Source organism: Panthera pardus, unplaced genomic scaffold (genome assembly GCF_024362965.1).
Source record: "Panthera pardus isolate Hobbes unplaced genomic scaffold, ASM2436296v1 HiC_scaffold_21, whole genome shotgun sequence".
Classification (NCBI taxonomy): Eukaryota; Metazoa; Chordata; class Mammalia; order Carnivora; family Felidae; genus Panthera; species Panthera pardus.
Window position 1 is genome coordinate 52,728,219 of NW_026526777.1, and position 19,991 is coordinate 52,748,209.

The window sequence follows — 19,991 nt, forward strand, 5'->3', positions numbered from 1 at the left end:
TGAGGTAACTTTTTTTAAGTTTATTTATTTATTTTAAGGGTATGTGGGTGGCTCGGTCGGTTAAGCACCCGACTTCAGCTCAGGTCACAATCTCAGAGTTCGTGAGTTCGAGCTTCCCATCAGGCTCACTGCTGTCAACACGGAGTCCATTTTGTATCCTCTGTCCCGCCCCCGCTCACACTCCCTCTCTCAAAAATAAATTAACCTTAAAAAGAAAAAAAAAAAAAGATTATTTATTTTGGAAGAGAGAGCGCACACAAATGCACATGAGTTGGGGAAGAACAGAGAGAGAGAATTCCAAGCAGGCTCCACACTGTCAGTTCAGAGCCAGATGTGGATGAGGCTCCATCTCCCCAACCAAGAGAGCTTGATGTGAGCCAAAATCAAGAGTCAGATGCTTAACCAACTGAGTCACCCAAGTGCCCCTGAGGTAACTTGTAAAAGAAAACAGTAGGGGCACCTGGGTGGCTCAATCAGGTAGGCATCCAACTTCAGTTAGGCCTCCAACTTCAGCTCAGGTCATCATCTCGCAGTCCCTGAGTTCAAGCCCCAGGACAGGCTCTATGCTGACAGTTCAGAGCCTGGAGCCTGCTTCAGAGGCTCACTCTCGCTCTCGCTGTGCGTCTCTCTCTATCTCTCTCTCAAAAATAAACATTAAAAATATATATTTAAAAAATAAAAAATAAATAAGACAGTAAACTAAAATATTAGAGACCTCCACACCAAATTTCCCATTTATGCAAGGAAAATGAGAACAGTGACAAATCAATGATATTAAGAAATGATTGTTAATATTTCTGAGTATGAAAATGGTGGTATAGTTATGAAAGAATCCTTGTCTTCTGGAAACGCATAGTGAATATTTACAAATTAAATAACATGATGTCTGAGATTTGTTTCATAAAATCTGGGTGGGCCCAGAGGAAACTAGATTGGTCATCATTTGATAACTGCTAAAGTTGATAAGAGGTTACAGGATTATATATTATATCATTCGCCCTAATTTTTTATGCTTGAAATTTGTATTTTATATGCTTAAAATGTGCCAAAATAGAAGAAAAAAATAAATAGTATGGAAAGTAAGTTTAAAAAAAAACCCACAAAAACAAAGCCTATATTTCCTTTAGCATCTAGCACGTGACACCCAAATATATGATGAAAAAAATAAAGTACATGTCAAAATTAAAGAACAGTTCCTAGAAACTTCCATAATGACAACAGCAAATTAAAACAAAAGAAAATGACCAAAGTGAGGCCCTCCTTCAGTGTCAAGGAAAAAAGGCCTGCAATGTGATAGCACAGTGATCTCAGATTTGAACGACTGGAACAGAAAGGGGACCACCTCAAAAGGCTTTTCATCTTTCAACAAGATAAAAGGCACCATACTTTATTCTACAAAGGTCATTCATATAAATGCAAAATATAATCAAAAGGGACAAGAAAATGTGGCTGAAATTTTATGTACCAAATAACACTGAAACATAATTAGAAGGAATAGTAATAAAATATAAAGAACCAATTTGACTAGAAAACAAATACAGCAGGAAACAAACACTATCTCAATCCCAGAAAAGGTCAAGTAAATAAAAAAATTTTTAAGGCATAGAAAACTCAAATCTTAGAAATGCTAAGGTAGTATAAACTAGATATACAAAACTTGAATCCTTCAAAACATAATTTCTATCACCTCTAGAACCAGTTTCAACAATCTCCCCAGCTAATTAAGTCTGCTCTAGTCCAATGATATTAGCCTATGGGGTTATACAATTAAAACAATTTTTTTAGAGCCACCCATCTAGCTTGTGTACAGATAAATGTTTGGGTTTCTTTAAATTCACATTCAAGTAGAGATAAAAATCTAATGGACTAAAAGTACAAAAAGGCATAAAATTTCCCATCAGAAAAGAAGCTGTTCTTTATGCCAGCTTATCCTGCTAATGTGCCAAAGAGTAAGATGTGATATATGTGTTTCACATTCTAGGAATACCAGATTTTTAGCTACCACCTACATAAGAGCTTATATAAAAACATCTCGAGTACCTATTTTAGTTTGATTTTTCTCTTGCCTCTACTCTTATTTGCCACAAAATCTCAAATTCTTAATAAAAACAAACTGAAATAGGTACCAGAGATATTTTTATGCCATTAATTCCCAGTGCAGTACAAGGCACCCTGTTGCTGATCAAAATAATCTCATTCCTTTTTAATTACTGCAAATACTTTCATTTTATAAAGATTTGTTTTCATGTAACCTAAACAATCATCTTAATTAACCAAAATACTATACCACATTTCAAAGAGTTAAAAATTCACCTATCATAAATTTGCTCTCGTTAAGTCAAGTCCTTCAACCTAGGGATTATTTATGTCTCTCCTGTTCTAAAAGACAAAAGTAATATCACAATCTGCAAAGTCATTATAGGACTGGTTTAATACAGTAAATAACTCCATAATGAACTAGACAATAATGTGTTATTACTTCATGAAACCCTTAAAAGTTATTATAAACAAGATCTAAACCGTATACACACTTTAATCATTACAGCACGAACACCTAAATATCAAAAAAAAAAAAAAAAAGGGGGCACCTGGGTGGCGCAGTCGGTTAAGCGTCCGACTTCAGCCAGGTCACGATCTTGCGGTCCGTGAGTCCGTGAGTTCGAGCCCCGCGTCAGGCTCTGGGCTGATGGCTCAGAGCCTGGAGCCTGTTTCCGATTCTGTGTCTCCCTCTCTCTCTGCCCCTCCCCCGCTCATGCTGTGTCTCTCTCTGTCCCAAAAATAAATAAAAAACGTTGAAAAAAAAAAATTTAAAAAAAAAAAAAGCAGCAATTATTCATCATGAACTATTCAGAGGCACCTGGATGGCTCAGCTGGTTAAGCATTTGACTCTTAATTTCAGCTCAGATCATGTTCATGAGTTCGAGCCCCATGTCAGGCTCTGAGCTGTGTCAGCACAGATCCTGCTTGGAATTCTCTCTCCCTCTCTCCTCCCTGACCCCACTCATGTTTTCTCCATCTCAAATGAACTTTAAAACAAGAAGAAGAAAAGAAATATTCAAATGGAGCGCCTGGGTGGCTCAGTTAAGCATCAGTTCAGGTCTGTTATCAGAGTCATGAGTTCAAACCCTACGTTGGGCTCTGTGCTGGACATGGAGCCTACGTTAAAAAAAAACAACAACAACAAACAAACATTCAATCATTTTACAGTCTCCAAATGTACTCGACCCCTTAGAACCATTCTTTTCCTGAATCCCAAATATCATGGATAGTTAAAGGAAAAAGGACTAGTCATAATAGGAATCTGCATTGTGAAGCAGTGCCTGCTCAGTCAAACATCCAATTCTAGATTTCGGCTCAGGTCATGACCTCACAGATTGTGAGTTTGAACCCTGCATTGGGCTCCGTGCTGGCAGGGTAGAGCCTGCTTGGGATTCTCTCTTTCTCTTTCTCTCTCTCTCTGCCCCTCCTGAGCTTGTTCTAAGTAAATAAACTTAAAAAAAAAAATCTGTATTGTGAAAAAAGTTCCTAGCTGATTGTGATATTCATATTCAACCGCATTAAATATGCCCATCCTGAAGGACTTACACTATTGGAATCTCCTTATCTAATTTAATTTATACAGTACTCATTCAACTAACAATTATTAAGTGACAGGGAATATGGCAAACAATGAAAATACATTCATATAGGGGAGCCTGGGGTGGCTCAGTCAGTTAAATGTCCAACTTTAGCTCAGATCATGATCTCACAGCTTGTAGGTTGGATTCCCACTTCGGGCTCTGTGCTGACAGCTCAGAGCCTGGAGCCTGCTTCAGATTCTGTGTCTTACTCTCTCTCTGCCCCTCTCCCAATCGTACCATGTCTCTCTCAAAATTTAAATTAATAAAACCATCTTAAAATTGTTAAAAAAAAAAAAAAAAACAGAAAATACATTCATACAAACTGGGGTTCTCTGCTCTCCAGGAAAAGGTGCCAACCATATGCCCAGAACTCCAAGAATATCTATATAGACCACAACAGATTTTTTAAAAGCAAGACATCAGCAGTACTGTGTTCTGCTTAAGAAACAAGTAATAAAGTAGTACAGCAATGAGAAGGATTACCTGTGTGCATCAGAGGAGTTATTTATGAATAACCCAAATTAAGAAGTGAACAAATTCCATGGTTTTTCAAAGTATATTAAGTGGAGCATTGAGGAATTCTTTCACCAAGAGGAATCTAAACACAGCTCCCACCATCCACCATGGGTGAGATGGGGCAGTGTCTGAGTTTGGGACTAAGAGTTCAAGCCCTAATAAATATTGACAATTAAGGCCTTAAAGCCTGTTACGCCCTCAACCAATAGAGTCGGCATACACACAACTGAGTTTAATCCTGCCTCCACCATTTACAAATTGTATGACCTTAAGTAAATCTCTCTAACCTTCAACTTCATCAAGTTTAAAACAGCAAAAACAATAATCCACCTAAGAGCTGTTGGGGTAAAATTAAATGATATTATGCATGTAAAAGCACTGAGCATACTTCCTGGCACTTTAAAAAAAAAAAAAGTTGAATACATATTAGTGACTATCATTTATTGTTTTTATGATACTGTGAACCCTGGCTCAGTTATTACAGGAGTCTTAGCAGTATCACTTACCTTCAACTTATTTAAAGATTTAGTTTGATCCATCTCTTATAATACATCTCAAATTCTATCTTATGTTATGACCCATATTGGGCTAACAGAGATTTTCCACTATAAAAATGAAGAAGAAAAAAACCTCACATCCAAAAAGATACTACAATTCAAATTATGGACACTTGACTAAATAAACCAAATTTCTTCAGAAATATATTTACTATAAGATACAGGAAAACATGTTTATAAAATTTCTAACTGACGCTCAAAACAAAATTATATACGTGAAACTAGAGCAGGAAGTTATGAAGAAGGAAGATTAGGAGAAATTGTACAGAAACAAAATAAAATGATTAACAAAGGCAAAACCACACCAGGTCTGGATTAGATATTCCACCAGAACAAATTAGTAAAGAAACAAGACAAAAAAATCAAACATTTATCCTAGATTCGACAAAAAAATTAAGAAATACAAACACTGAGGTAAGAGAAATATGGAGATCAGATCCCAAACAGGCAATCATAAATTTAAAAAAATAACAATTCCGGGGCGGGGGGAGGAAGCTGAAGAGAGAATAGTAATAAAGCCTATAATAAAAACAATTCCTAACTATACCAGTTACTATTCTTAGCACTTTACATAAACTCTTTTAATTCTATCTTAAAGTAAGTCTGTTATTATCTCCATTTTACAGATGTGTAAACTAGGGCACAAAATGGTAAGACCCTTGCCCAAAGACACTAGTATCATGGCAGGAATTGGAAACCAAGCAATCTGGCTCCTCAGTTTATAGTCTTAACCACCATACAATGTCTCTCTAAAATATATAATATTGGCGGCTCCTACACATCCCTGTGGGCTCCTTTGTAGCTCCTCTCAACTTTAAACTTGCTGTGGCTTCCGGTGGTCTGCAGATCCTGCAGATCATCCTAACCCTGCTTGGCTGGATGAATGCTCCTGCATTCTGTGCCCTGTCCCTTGTGGATGGTGACTGCCTTCATCAGTAACATCACCATGGTGGCCCAGGTGGCATGGGAGGGGCCGTGGATGTCCTGCATGGTGCAGAGCACAGGCCAGATGCAGTACAAAGCGTACAACCCACTGCTAATGCTGCCCCAGGACCTGCAGACTGTCTGCGCCCTTTGCGTCATCACCCTCCTGTTGGCTCTCCTTGGTCCGTTGGTCCACCTCACTAGAGCCAAGGGTACCACCTGCATGGAAGACAAGGAGTCCAAAGCCTGTCTGATGCTTTTCTCTAGGATCATCTTTGTCATCTCAGAAGTCCTGACCCTGATCCCCATCTGCTAGACAGCCCACACCATCATCCGGGACTTCAACAACCCATGGGTGCTCAAGGCCCAAAAGCCAGAGGTGGGGGCCTCCTCCTTCTAGGTAGAGCAACTCTTCGCCTCTTGTTGCTGAGCGAGGGGCTACTGTGCCACACCTGCCCTTCTGGGGGGGGGGGGGGGCGGGAGGGGGACAGTGGATACCATTATATGGCCCGATACTTGGTGTCTGCCACACATGTCACCTCTTGGGGTCCCTCCAAATACCCCATTAAGAATTATGTCTAATTCCAGTAGGGTAGTGGGGACTCCCGTGACAATACAGCCTAATCCCCTGACCTGCAGCCATCAACATAGTGATCCAGACAGCTTGTGGTTGTTTTTATCTGTGTGTGTGTGCGCACGTGTGCGCACACACTTTTGTGGGGGGAGGGAGTATACTTCTAATCTGATAACCTAACCAAGAAATTCAGACACTCTCCTGGGCTCTGCTGCTGGTATTTCTCACCTTTGAATGATGGAGCCAAGGATGTGATGCTTCAGGTTCTGGATCTTTCTCCACCCTGGACATCCCCATCTTGGAGGCCATCCTGGAGCTGTGGACCACTGTGAAGGCTGCCTGCTGTTCAGACTGTCCCTGAAGTCCCTCCTTACTGGTCAGGCCTCTAGAAACCCCAGGGGCTCTTGAGCCTGATAGCCTTTAGAAGACCAGGTGATAAGTTACCAGAGAATGCCCAACTCAGTCTTCTGACCTCTAGCTCCTCTATCCTGAGTCACATCTCAGCCATGCTATGCACCCTGACCCTCTCACCTTCAGCCCCTGCACACTACTGCCATGCCTTCCCACATACACACTCACCAGTTTTTGCTAAATAAAGCATGTTCTGTTTCATATGTGTGTGTGTGTATGTACGTATGTATATGTATATACATGAAATGTTTCTAATGTTTCTAATTGAAGGAAAACCTGAAATGGGACATCTAAAGATTTTGAGTACACAAGGAAAAAATAATTAAAACATGCTAAAACCTAGATACAGCCTAGTAAAAATGTTTTTTAGAAATCCTACATTGGGGCGCCTGGGTGGCGCAGTCGGTTAAGCGTCCGACTTCAGCCAGGTCACGATCTCGCGGTCCGTGAGTTCGAGCCCCGCGTCGGGCTCTGGGCTGATGGCTCGGAGCCTGGAGCCTGTTTCCGATTCTGTGTCTCCCTCTCTCTCTGCCCCTCCCCCGTTCATGCTCTGTCTCTCTCTGTCCCAAAAATAAAAAATAAAAAAAATAAAAAAAAAAAAAAAAGAAATCCTACAGAAAAACAAGGAGTGATAAAGAATTATCTACCAAAAGGAGAAGAGGGGAGGAGAATGAGGACCAGGGAGAACAGACTTCTATTAATCTCAGACTTAAACCTTTCCTCTTAGAAAGTACAACACAAATTATAATGAAGCAATCCTTAAATTTTCAGAGTGAAACAGAAAGATCAAAACCCAAGAACCCCATACCTATACACATACAAGACCAACTGCTTCTCAACTGGACAAAAATTCAGAAAAGAGAACACTCATATGATAAACTCTTCATGAAGATAATTACCCAACTATATATTTCAGGCTAACAAGAAACAAAATTTAAAAAGACATGGAAGCTAGTCTACAAAGAACAAAGAGTGAATAAAATCGATTACACAGTACTAAGACTAAACAACTACTGTTTAACAACTTACTAAGTCATACATACAACTAAACAACTTACTGAGTCATAAGACATTAAATGTAAAAAATTCCTGAAAAAACTGATTTTACACACTGAAAAATAACACTTTGGGTCAAAATAACAGAGTTATCAACAAAACCCTAACAAGAAAGACAAAAAATAGATACACATTTACATACATAAGATTTTTTGCCTTCAGAGTTAACAGATATGGTTGATCCTTACTATTCACAGATTTTGTATTTGTAAATTCACTTACTAAAACTTACCTGTAATCCCAAAATCAATATTTACAGCATTTTAGAAGTTATTTGCAGACATGCACAATGTGGCAAAAAAATTTGAGTCGCCCAATACACATGCTTCCAGCTGAAGGTGAACAAGGCAATGCTCTTCCTTCTTGTTTCAGCTCTCAAACTCTAAACAAGTGTCCTTTTCACAGTCTATTTATTGTCATGTTTTTACATTTTACTATTTCAAATGTCCCCAACTATAGTGCTAAAGGGCTGTCTGGTGTTCCTAAGCACAAGAACATGATGATGTGACATATGAAAAAACTGCATTAGATAAGCTTCCTTCAGCCATGAGTTAAATCTACATATTAAACATATATTAAAGATCGCTTTAAACAGAAGTATACATAAAGCAAGGTAATGTGTTCATCGGTTGATAAAAACATTGTGACTAGCAGCTCACAGGAACCTAATTGTACATGTCCCCTAGGAACTACTTTAGTATTTGCTAATTCAGTGTTTGTAGTAGCTGTGTAAGAACATAACTACCACAAATAAAGAAAATCAACTATATCTTGAATCTCCATATTGAAAATTAAAGAAACAGTTTGTTGCAAATGTTTTTACAGAACACATATGTAACCAGTAGTAGAATAAAAAGAAACCGTGTATCATCTTCTCTATTACTTGGATAAAGAATTAAGAACCATAATCTACTCACACAAAAAGAGATAGCAGAAATAAGGCAACAGCAAAAACACATAAAATTTTAAGAACATAAAGCCAGATGGATGTGAAAGGAAAACCAAAAGCCTGTCATATGAAAGTGAAATGATTCTGCACTATACTAATCGTGACTGAAAACAATTAACAAACAGAGGCAAAAAACCACAAATTTCCTTAAATGTAAGAACACAAAAATAAAGCTGGATTTCTGGTTTCCAGTTCTACATATTAAGAAGCTCAGGGGGCGCCTGGGTGGCGCAGTCAGTTAAGCGTCCGACTTCACCCAGGTCACGATCTCGCGGTCCGTGAGTTCGAGCCCCGCGTCGGGCTCTGGGCTGATGGCTCGGAGCCTGGAGCCTGTTTCCGATTCTGTGTCTCCCTCTCTCTCTGCCCCTCCCCCGTTCATGCTCTGTCTCTCTCTGTCCCAAAAATAAATAAAAAACGTTGAAAAAAAAAATTTAAGAAGCTCAGAAATAGCCACTTCATGCTAATAACCAGTAAAAAGCTATACAAATTAAAAAATCAACAACTGTTCTTAGCTCCAAAAGATAGGTGAAGTGACAAGACAAACTGCTGCCCCCAAAACTGAACAGACTGTCAGGTAAATATAGAGAATCATAACCCACTGGAGCAGAAACTTCCACGGGAATCAGTGCTGAGGTAGGAAAACTTAAACTGTAATTGAGGCTCAGCGTGGGCAAGTCTGAGAGGTTTCCATTTGCATGGAACATCTTTTTCAATCCCTTCACTTTCAGTGTGTTTGTGTCCTCACATCTGAAGTGAGTCTTTTGTAGGCAGCATATAAATGGATCTTTTTTTTTTAATCCATTCAGCACCCTATGCTTTTTGATTGGAAAATTAGTCCATTTACATTTAAAGTAATTACTGATAGATCTGTACTTACTGTCATTTTATTGTTTTCTGAAGGCTTTGTAATTCCTCTCTCCTCTTGCTCTTTCCCTTTGTGATTTGATGAGGTTTTTTTTTAGTGGTATGCTTAGATTTCCTTCTCATTATCTTCTGTGTATCCACTATATATTTTTGCTTTGTGGTTACCATGAGGCTTATATATAACAACCTGTAACAATCTATTTTAAGTTGATAACAATTTAAATTTGAATGCATTCTAAAGCTCTATATTTTATCCTCCTGTACTCTGCCTTTTATGTTTTTGGTGGCACCTTTTACATCTTATCTTGTATAGCCCTTAACTAATTATTGTAGTTATAGTTATTTTTACTACTTTTGTCTTTTAACCTTCAAACTAACTTTGTCAGTGATTAGTCAACTACCTTACTATATAGTTATGTTTACCAGTGAGATTTATACTTTTATATGTTTTCTTGTTACAACCTTGGGAACTTCATCTTCAGCTTAAAGAAGTTCCTTTAACATTTCTTGTAAGGCTGATTTAGTGATGATGAACTCCTTTACTTTTGTCTGGAAAACTCTTTATCTCATATCCTTCAATTCTGAATAACTTTGCCAGGTGGAAGTTTCTTTCCTTCAGCACTTTGAATATATCATGCCTCTCCCTTCAAGCCTGCAAAGTTTTTGCTAAAAAAATATGATAATCTTATAGGAGTTCCTTTGCATGTAACAAGTTGTTTTCCTGTTGCTGCTTTTAAGATTCTCTCTTTAACTTTTGACATTTTATTATATAATGTGTCTTGGTGTGGGTCTCTCTAGGTTCATCTTTTTTGGAACTTTCTAGACTTCCTGATCTAATTGCCCATTGCCTTCTCTAGGTTAGGAAAGCTTTCAGCCACCATTTCTTCAAATAAGTCTGCCCATTTCTCTCTCTTCTCCTTCTGGGACCCCTATAATATGAATGTTAGACCACCTGATGTTGTCCCATAGGTCCCTTAAGCTAGCTTCACTTTTTTTCATTCTCTTTTCATTTTCCTGCTCTGATTGAATGAGTTCCACTACCCTATCTTTGAGTTCACTGATCCTTTCTCCTGCTTCATCTAGCCTGCTGTTGAACTCCTCCATTATATTTTGCAGACCAGTTATTGTATTCTTCAGTTCTGTGACTTCTATTTGGTACTTCTTTATATTTTCTAACTCTTTAAGTTCTTACTGTGTTCACCATTCTTCTCCTAAGTTGAGTAAGCATCTTTATGATTATTACTTTGAACTCTTTATCATGTAAATTATTTATCTCCGTTTCATTAAGCCATTTTTCTGAGGTTTTATCTTATTCATTTGGAACCTACTCCTCTTTTTCCTCATTTTGACTTTCTATGTTTACTCCTGTTTTAGATAAAACTGCCACGTCTCCCACTCTTGAAAGAGTGGTCTCATGTAAGAGATGAACCTTATCATTCAATCATACTGGTTGTCTCTTGAACCTTTGTGATTGTCCAAGCAGCCTATTTTTCTTTTAGTTTGTTTGTTTGTTTGGGGTGAGAGAGGGCATGCACTTTATTTATTTATTTATTTATTTAGGGAAAGAGAGGGCACACACAAGCAGGGGAGGGGCAGAGAGTGGGAGAAAAAGAATCCCAGACTCCGTGCTGTCAGCACCAAGCCCAATGGGGGGCTGGAACTCACAAACCCTGAGATCATGACCTACGCCGAAACCAAGAGTCAGACACTTAACCAACTGAGCCACCCAGGTACCTCAGCCTATTTTATTTTTAATAGCTCCCAGTTGTTGAGGATATGCTGAGACCTGTCTGTGTCCCAAAATGGGGAGCAGGAGGGAATATTAGTCAGCACCTAGATTCAGGTTGATTAGAAGCCAGACCCTCAGGCAGCAGGTTTTCAAGTACATAAATATAGACAGTCTTGTGGGACCACAAGGATAAGCCCTGCTAGCCACCAGACCAGGCAATCTGGAGATGTTTTCTGGGTGACAGTTGCAAAAACTGGTATGCAAAACTGATCCAACAATCAAAAATCACATCAACTGGCTACAAAAGACAAATCACATGATTATATCAGTAGATGGAGAAAAGCATTTCACAAAATCTAACACTCTCATAATAAAAACTCTTAGTACACTAGGAATTAAGGGAACTTCCTCAACTTGATAAAGAATATGTTCATAGATGACATAATTGTTTATGTAGAAAATCTGAAAGAACTGACCAAAAAATTACTAAAACAAGCAATTACAGCAAAGTGGCAGGCTACAGGGTTAACATAAAAATCAATCACTTTCCTATATGCCAGCAATGAACAAGTGAAATTAAAAACACAATACCATTTACAATAGGACTCCAAAAATTATATATTTGGGTATAAATCTAAAAAATTATATACAAGACGTATATGAGGAAAAGCTAGGAAACTGTGATGTAAGATATCAAAGAAGAACTAAAGAAACGGAAAGATATTCCATGTTTGTGTATAGGAAGACTCAATATTGCTGTCAGTTCCTCCCAACTTGATCTATAGATTCAATGCAATCCCAATCCAAATCCCAGAAAGATGCCCTATGGACGTCGAAAACTAATTCTAAAGCTTACAGAAAGAGGCAAAAGACCCAGAACAATTGATACAATACTGAAGAACAAAATCTGGGGACTGACACTACCTGACTTACTATAAAGAGAAAGTAATGAAGATAGTGTGTTACTGGCAAAAGAACAGATAAATAGATGAACAGAACAAAATACAGAGCACAGAAATAGACTCATACATATATAGTCGGACAATCTTTGACAAAGGAGCAAAAGCAATACAATGGAGAAAAGACAGCCTTTTTAACAATTGGTACAGAAACACTGGACATGCCAGAATATAAGGAATACAGACACAGACCTTACTCCTTTCCCAAAAATTGACTCAAAATTAGAGCACCTGGGTGGCTTAGTCAGTTGAGCATCCAACTTCAGCTCAGGTCATGATCTCACAGCTCCTGAGTTTGAGCCCCGAGTGGGGCTCTGTGCTGACAGCTCACAGCCTGGAGCCTGCTTCAGGTTCTGTGTCTCCCTCTCTGTTTGCCCCTCCCCCTCTCATTCTCTCTCTCATTCTCTCTCTCAAAAATAAACATTTTTTAAAAATTACTCAAAATAGATCACAGACCTAAATGTAAAATCAAAACTATAAAACTTATAAAAGATAACGCAGAAGCAAATCTAGATGACTTTTGGACTGGTGATGACTTTAAGATACAACACTAAAGGCATGAGCCATTAAAGAAACTGATTAGATGGACTTCATTAAAATTAAAATTTTCCACTCTGCAAAGATACTGTCAAGAGAATGAAAAGACAAGCCACAAACTAAGAGAAAATATTTGCAATAGTGATATCTGACAAAGGAAACTTATCCAAAATAAACAATTCTCAAAACTCAGTAAGAAAATAACCTGATTTTTAAAATGGACAAAGATCTTAACAGACACCTACCTCATCAAAGATACAAACATGGCAAATAATCGTATGAAAACGAAGCCTATGAAATAAGATGAAGCTCCATATGTCATCAGGAAAATGCAAATTAAAACAATGAAATCCCACTACATACCTATTACAAGGGCTGAAATCCTGAATAGTAACAAGACCAGATGCTGGTAAGAATACGGAGTGACAGGAATTCCCATTCATTACTGGAGGGAATGAAAAGTGGACATCCGCTGTGGAGAACAGTTTGGCAGTTTCTTACAAAATGAAACATACTCTGACCATACAATCCAGCACTCCTTGGTATTTACCAAAGGGAGTTGAAAATATGATAATGTCCACACAAAAACCCACACATGGATATTTAGAGCAGCCTTACTGATAATTACCAAACCCTGGAAGCAACAAAGTCCTTCTGCCCTACAGCCCTTCAGTAGGCAAATGGATAAACTGTAGTACATCTAGACAATGAAACATTATTCAGAGCTAAAAAGAAATAAACTATCAAGTCATGAAAAGACATGTAGGAAACTTAAATGTACATTACTAAGTGAAATAAGCCAGTGTGAAAAAGCTGCACACTGTAGGAGTCCAACTATGTAACATTCTAGAAAAGACAAAATTATGTAGACAGTAAAAAGATCAATGGTTGACAAGAGCTGAGGAAGCAAAGAACAAAAAAGAGGATTTTTAGGGCAATGAGAACACTCTGTATGACACTAAAATAGTTGATATATGTCATTATATATTTGTCCAAATTCATAGGAAAAGTGAACCCTAATGTAAACTATGGACTTTGAGCGGTAACAATGCAGATTCGTCCATTCTAACAAATGTACCATCATCCTATGAGAAATGTTGATAATTGAGGTTACGCATGTGTGAACGCAGAGGGTATATACAAAAATCTGTGTCTTCCGCTCACTTTTGCTGTGAGCCTAAAACTGCTCCTAAAACATAAAGCTTATTTTTAAAAATAAAGTAGTAAGTCAGATACATCCTCCCCATAAGAGGGGCAAGCTCCCCTGGCCTTCAGTCCCCACCCAAAGGGCTGCAGCATTTGCCAAAAAGCTCACATTGCTCTTTTTTCTTCTTTCTAAAAACAATTCAGTGAGGGGCACCTGGGTGGTTCAGTCAATTAAGTATCAGACTTTGGTTCCATTCACGATCTCATGGTTCCTGAGTTTGAATCCCACATCGGGCTTACTGCTGTCAGTGCAGAGCCTGCTTGGGATCCTCTGTCCCCCTCTCTCTCCACCCCCCCCCCCCCCCCCCCCCCCGCCAACTCGTGTGTATGTGTGTGCGCACACGTGCACTCTCTCTCAAGAATAAACATTAAAAAAAAATTTTAATAAAAACAATTCAGTGGGTTTTAGTACATTCACAAGGTTGTACAACTATCACCACAGTCTAATTTCAAAACATTTTTATCACTCCAAAAAGAAACTCTTTACCCACTTGCAGTCGCTCCCCATTCCTCCTTATCCCCAGCAACCTCTAATCTGCTATCTCTTCACATTGCTTATTGTTTTTATAACTTTCTAGCCTTTCCTGACTATTCAAAAGACTATCTAGTGCATGCCTCCCTCCAGCTGCTAGGTAAGTGATAACAATCTCAGCACTTTTCCCCCGGAACAGCACAGAACCAACAGGTCAATTTCCTAGAATCAGTCTCTGAGGTGTATAATCCTACTGAAAGAACCAGGCATTTATAATTAACTGAAGCCTGTTCATGCAGATTTATTCACCACCATCACCATCACACCTGGGAGAACAAAATGGTTACTACCAATTGAATGCTCATTCAGAGTTCAACTTAATAGGTGCCAAAGCCAAGGTGGTCAGCGTTGACAGCTGAGAATAACTGGTTTTGAATCACTACCTCTACCCTGACAAGTTTTATGACTTTGAGCAAATTACTTAATCTCCCCATGTCTTAATTTTTTTTAAGCTATAAAATAGGGAGGATCATGTTACCCACCCCCCCCCCCCCCCCCCCGCAGAACTGTTGTAAATATAAAACGAGCTAGCATAAGTAATGTGCTTAGAACAAACAATACATTTAAGAACTTAATGAATGCTACTTATTGTTGGTATCTATATTATCTATCTATTAAAAGATTCCTGAGAGGTGCCTGGGTGGCTCAGTTGGTTAAGTGGCCAACTATGGCTCAGGTCACGATCTCACAGTTTATGAGTTTGAGCCCCGCATCAGGCCCACTTCAGTTCCTCTGTCCCCTTCTCTCTCTGCCTCTAACCCACTCACTAACTCACACACACACTCTCTCTCTCTCTCAAAAATAAATAAAAACATTTTTAAAAATTTAAGAATTAAAAAAAGTAAGAGATTTGGGGCAACTGGGTGGCTCAGCTGGTGAGAGGCTGACTTCAGCTCAGGTCATGATCTCACGGTTCATGGGTTCAAGCCCTGCATTGGGCTCTGTGCTGACAGCTCGGAGCCCAGAGACTGCTTCGGATTCTGTGTCTCCCTCTCTCACTCTGCCCTCTCCCTGCCCCACTCATGCTCTGTCTCTGTCTCTCAAAAGATGAATAAACGGGGGCACCTGGGTGGCTCAGTCAGTTGAGCGTCTGACTTCAGCTCAGGTCATGACCTCATAGTCATGAGTTCAAGCCCCGCGTCGGGCTCTGTGCTGACAGCTCAGAGCCTGGAGCCTGTTTCAGATTCAGTGTTTCCTTCTCTCTGCCCCTTCCCCGCTCATGCTCTGTCTCTCAAAAGTGAATAAACGTTTAAAAAAAATTTTTTTAAATATGAATAAACGTTGATAAGTCAATAAAATACGATTCTTGGGGCACCTAGGTGGCTCAGTCAGTGAATGTCCAACTCTTGATTTCAGCTCAGGTCATGATCCCATCCATCCATGGTCATGGGATGGAGCCCCACATCAGGCTCCATGCTGGGCATGAAGCCCACTTAACATTCTCATTCTCTTTCTCCCTCTGCCCCTCTCCCCTGATTGCACTCTCTAAAATTAAATTTTTTTTAATTTTTTTAAAAAGATTCTAAATGGGGTCAAAATATGATGAGTACTAAAATAAATTAAAAAAAAGCTGGTGGCTAACCATGGTTGGACCATATGAAATCACCAATACATGACTTTTTTTGACCTATAGAAATGGTAATTTCATGTGATTCAAGCTAACATATACTTCAAAGAGACATACTTAAAAGTACATGGAAAGTTGGGGGGAAAAGGACAAATCATATCAGGTAAATTAAAATAAAAAAGATACTGAGATAGGCAGATTCAATATCAGAGTATAATTTGGCCTAAAAGCATTAAATAGGACAAATGAGGTATTTTTATATTGATAAGCAGTACAAGTCACACTGAAAAATCTCTTAGTCAAAAGCCTATATACACCAAATAGTGTAATATCAAATCCATAGAGCAAAAACTGTTCAAAATACAATGAAAAACTGACAGACAATTCAAGCAGAAGACAATTAGCTGTTAACAAATCAAGTGCCTTCTAAGAAATGAGGATACAGACATGAAGTTTAATTGGTATGGTTCATTAACAGATATGTACATAAACACTCTATCATTCTGGCCAAACATAAAGGTTCATTTTCTCACACACCACATACACACACACACTCAAATTTTTAGAGTAGAGGTTGTTTAGGATACTTCTCTGACAAAAATACAGTAAAACTGAGTATCAGTAAGAGTTTATGTCAAGTAGAGGGGATCCTAATTGCTCATTTATTGACAAACATTCCCCAACCCTGACTAAAACAGATGATCTGTCTGGTGCACTGATGCTTCCCCAACACCTAAAAGAATGTCTGACGCATGGTAAACACTGTATAAATATGTACTGAATGAAATTAAAAAGCACTAAATACTCAGGACAATAGGGACTTCAAAGCTACAATCAGACTGTTTAAAATGTAAAAATGAGAATACTACATGTCAAAATATTTCTGGTTTTGTTCCAGCATACCTTTATAGTAATATTATTATATAAACTACACAATCTGAAAGCATCAACTGAAAATCTATTCCAACTAATAAAAGATTTCAGAAAAATAACAGTTCTTAGAGCACATGAAGTACACAAAACAGTGCTGGTTGTTATTATTACAAATGTTTCTCTACTTTCACACATTTGATAGTTTTGTACTTTATATAATGACACTCTCTGCCTTTCTCATGCCAAAGGCAGCAATTTACATCCACAGGACAAAAATTATTTCCTGCTCTTCTGTGATAACATCATCAGCCCCTGAGGAAAAAGGCCAGATCTCCTCTGCAGCAATGCCCATCAAGTAAAATGCCTATCTTCACCGCTACCATGGACAGGGGTGTAATCCCATGCAAAAGCTTCCTGGCCAACAGTACAGTAAGAAAGTAACTGGGCCTCCCTCCCCAGGGACCGTGAATCCCTGGAAAGAATCTCAACCAACCTAAAAGCAGTATCTAACTATTATCTAGAGTTTTCACATTTTCTTAGCTACCTATAAATAGAATACATCCACCCCCTACACACACACGTAAATCAGATTATTAGAGATTTATTTTTTTAAACATTTTCTGAAATATATTCTCTATGAAAACAGATGATCAGTATTGTTTTTATTTATTCATATTAATGTTTACTTTGAAAAAGAGAGACAGAGGGTGAGCAGGAGAGGGGCAGAGACAGAGGGAGACAGAATTTGAAGCAGAGTCCAGGCTTCAAGCTGTCAGCACACAGCCCGACTCAGGGATTGAACTCACCAACCGTGAGATCATGACCTGAGCCAAAGTCAGCCGCTTAACCGACTGAGCCATCAAGGCGCCCCATGTGTTTTTATTTTTAAGCAAGCCTGCCAGATACAAAATACACAAATTCAATAGCTTTCTTTTAGGCCAGTAGTATCTCATTACACCAAAAAGAGGGTGAGAGGAACCCATTCAGAAAGCCAGTAAGAATAAACTTCTTATACAGAGAGTACTTACAAAAAATACTAGTTAATTCTACCTAAGTACTTAAAATCTCCAATAAACACAGATACATATAATTTTCCAGGATAGCAGAATTCAGAAAACAGACTATTATATAACTATATATTGTAAAGATGCCAGATGATTTACAGGTTCAATCTAATTCCATCAAAACTTTAAAAGGCAGTTCTTGTGGGAGTGTCTGCTTGGCTCAGTCAGTAGAGCATGCAACTCTTGATTTCAGCCCCATGTTGGGTATAGAGATTACTTTAAAAAAAAAAAAAAAGTTACTTGAAAATTCACACAATGATCTAACCTTTGGGATAGTGGTTAAGGACATGAGCTCTATAGTCAGACTACCAGCACTTGATTCCTAGTTCCTCAGCTTTAATGTGCTCTTAAACTAAGTATTAAACCCATCTGTATCTCAATTTCTTCATCTGTAAAATTGTGACATAACACCAACATCATTGGCTTGTTATGAGGACTGAACATGCTAACACATGTAAAAAAAAAAAAATTTTGACATATATCACTTACTCAGTAAATACGTATAAAGTAGTGTCAACATCTGGAAGAAAACATGGGGGAAAACAATCAAGAAAATTTGGGGTTAAGGGAAAGAAGGCATAATCACCAGATAGATTAATTGAAATTACTTAAGACTGATAAAAGAAATTGCAGGCAAATCAAAGAAACAGAATAGAGAATTCAAGAGCTTCCCAGCATGAGATTTTGGTATCCAGTAAAAGTGGCAAATTACAAAGCATTTGTGGAAGGACAGGTTCATTCAAAACATTACTGAAAGGAGGGATTATTCAATAAGAAGGTGGTGGGACAAATGGCTATTAGGGAAAAAATTCAAAGTGGCACCTACCAGAAACCAAACTCAAAACAAACATCAAAAGGATTTTGATTTTTTGTTAAATGACTAAGAAAAAAACTACAACTATTTCTGTTATCAGGGTAGGAAAGAAATAAGCATAACGCAAAGGAAGAAATCATGAATAAAAAGACTGATAAATGTAACTTCATAAAATTTTAAGACTTCTGCATATTATATAATAAGAGCAACATTTAAAGGCTAGAGTTTGGGTTGGGTTGCCTAGGTGGCTCAGTGATGACTCACTCAAGTCATGATCTCACAATTTTTGAGTTCGAGCCTTTCATTGGGCTCTCTGCTGTCAGTGTGGAGCCTGTTTCAGAACCTCTGTCTCCCTCTGTCTGCTCCCCTCTCTCAAAAATAAATAAACATTAAAAAAAATTTTTAATAAGATAAATAAAGGCAAAAGTTTGGAACATGACAAATGGTATTATAACAAGTTGTTACGGAAAGAAAAAAAAAAGATGAGTACTCCAATAGAAATGAACTAAAGAACATAAAAATACAAATGACCAACATCCATATTATGTATTTTCTAGTTTCCATTCTCTCTCTCCCTCAGTTGTACAGCAGCCCCAGAGCATCTGGTGGTGGGGATAAGGATGCAGGAAGAAGAGAGGGGGCAGGCCTCTAATTGAATCTAAGCCAATTAACTTAATACCTTTTACTGTAACACTTTGTTCCAAAAGGAGCTTTAAGCCAATTAACATGGCATTTTCCTTTGAACAGTACAGGAAAGAATTTAAGAACTAAACTGTCTCATCAGATTAAACCCACAAAGAGAATGTAGTAGAGAGGAGAGAGAAGCTGTCCTCCCTCTGGACAATATGGCATAGAGATAGAAGGTCTGTAAGAGATTGCAGGTGTCAGAGAAAGGGTAAAGAATTCTTCTTGAAACAAGGAAAGGAAAGGAAAGGAAAGGAAAGGAAAGGAAAGGAAAGGAGAGGAGAGGAGAGGAGAGGAGAGGAGAGGGGAGGGGAGGGGAGGGGAGGGGAGGGGAGGGGAGGGGAGGGGAGGGGAGGGGAGGGGGAGGGGAGGGGAGGGGAGGGGAGGGGAGGGGAGGGGAGGGGAGGGGAGGGGAGGGGGAGGGGAGGGGAGGGGAGGGGAGGGGAGGGGAAGGGAAGGGAAGGAAAGAAAAAAAGTTTTGACTTCATTAAAGTTAAAGAACTTGAGGAGATATGCTTTGCAGTTAATGAGAATTACATTTTAGTTTAAGTCAAA

The 19,991-nt window shown here is 38.6% G+C and overlaps 1 protein-coding gene and 1 pseudogene across 5 annotated transcripts in view; one reads left to right on the forward strand and one right to left on the reverse strand.

Annotated features, from left to right (window-relative positions):
- The window catches only part of RABGAP1L (RAB GTPase activating protein 1 like), a 753,664-nt gene that overhangs the window by 700,656 nt on the left and 33,017 nt on the right, over positions 1–19,991 (reverse strand). The window lies entirely within an intron of this gene.
- Positions 4,244–6,199, forward strand: LOC109250303 (claudin-6-like; annotated as a pseudogene).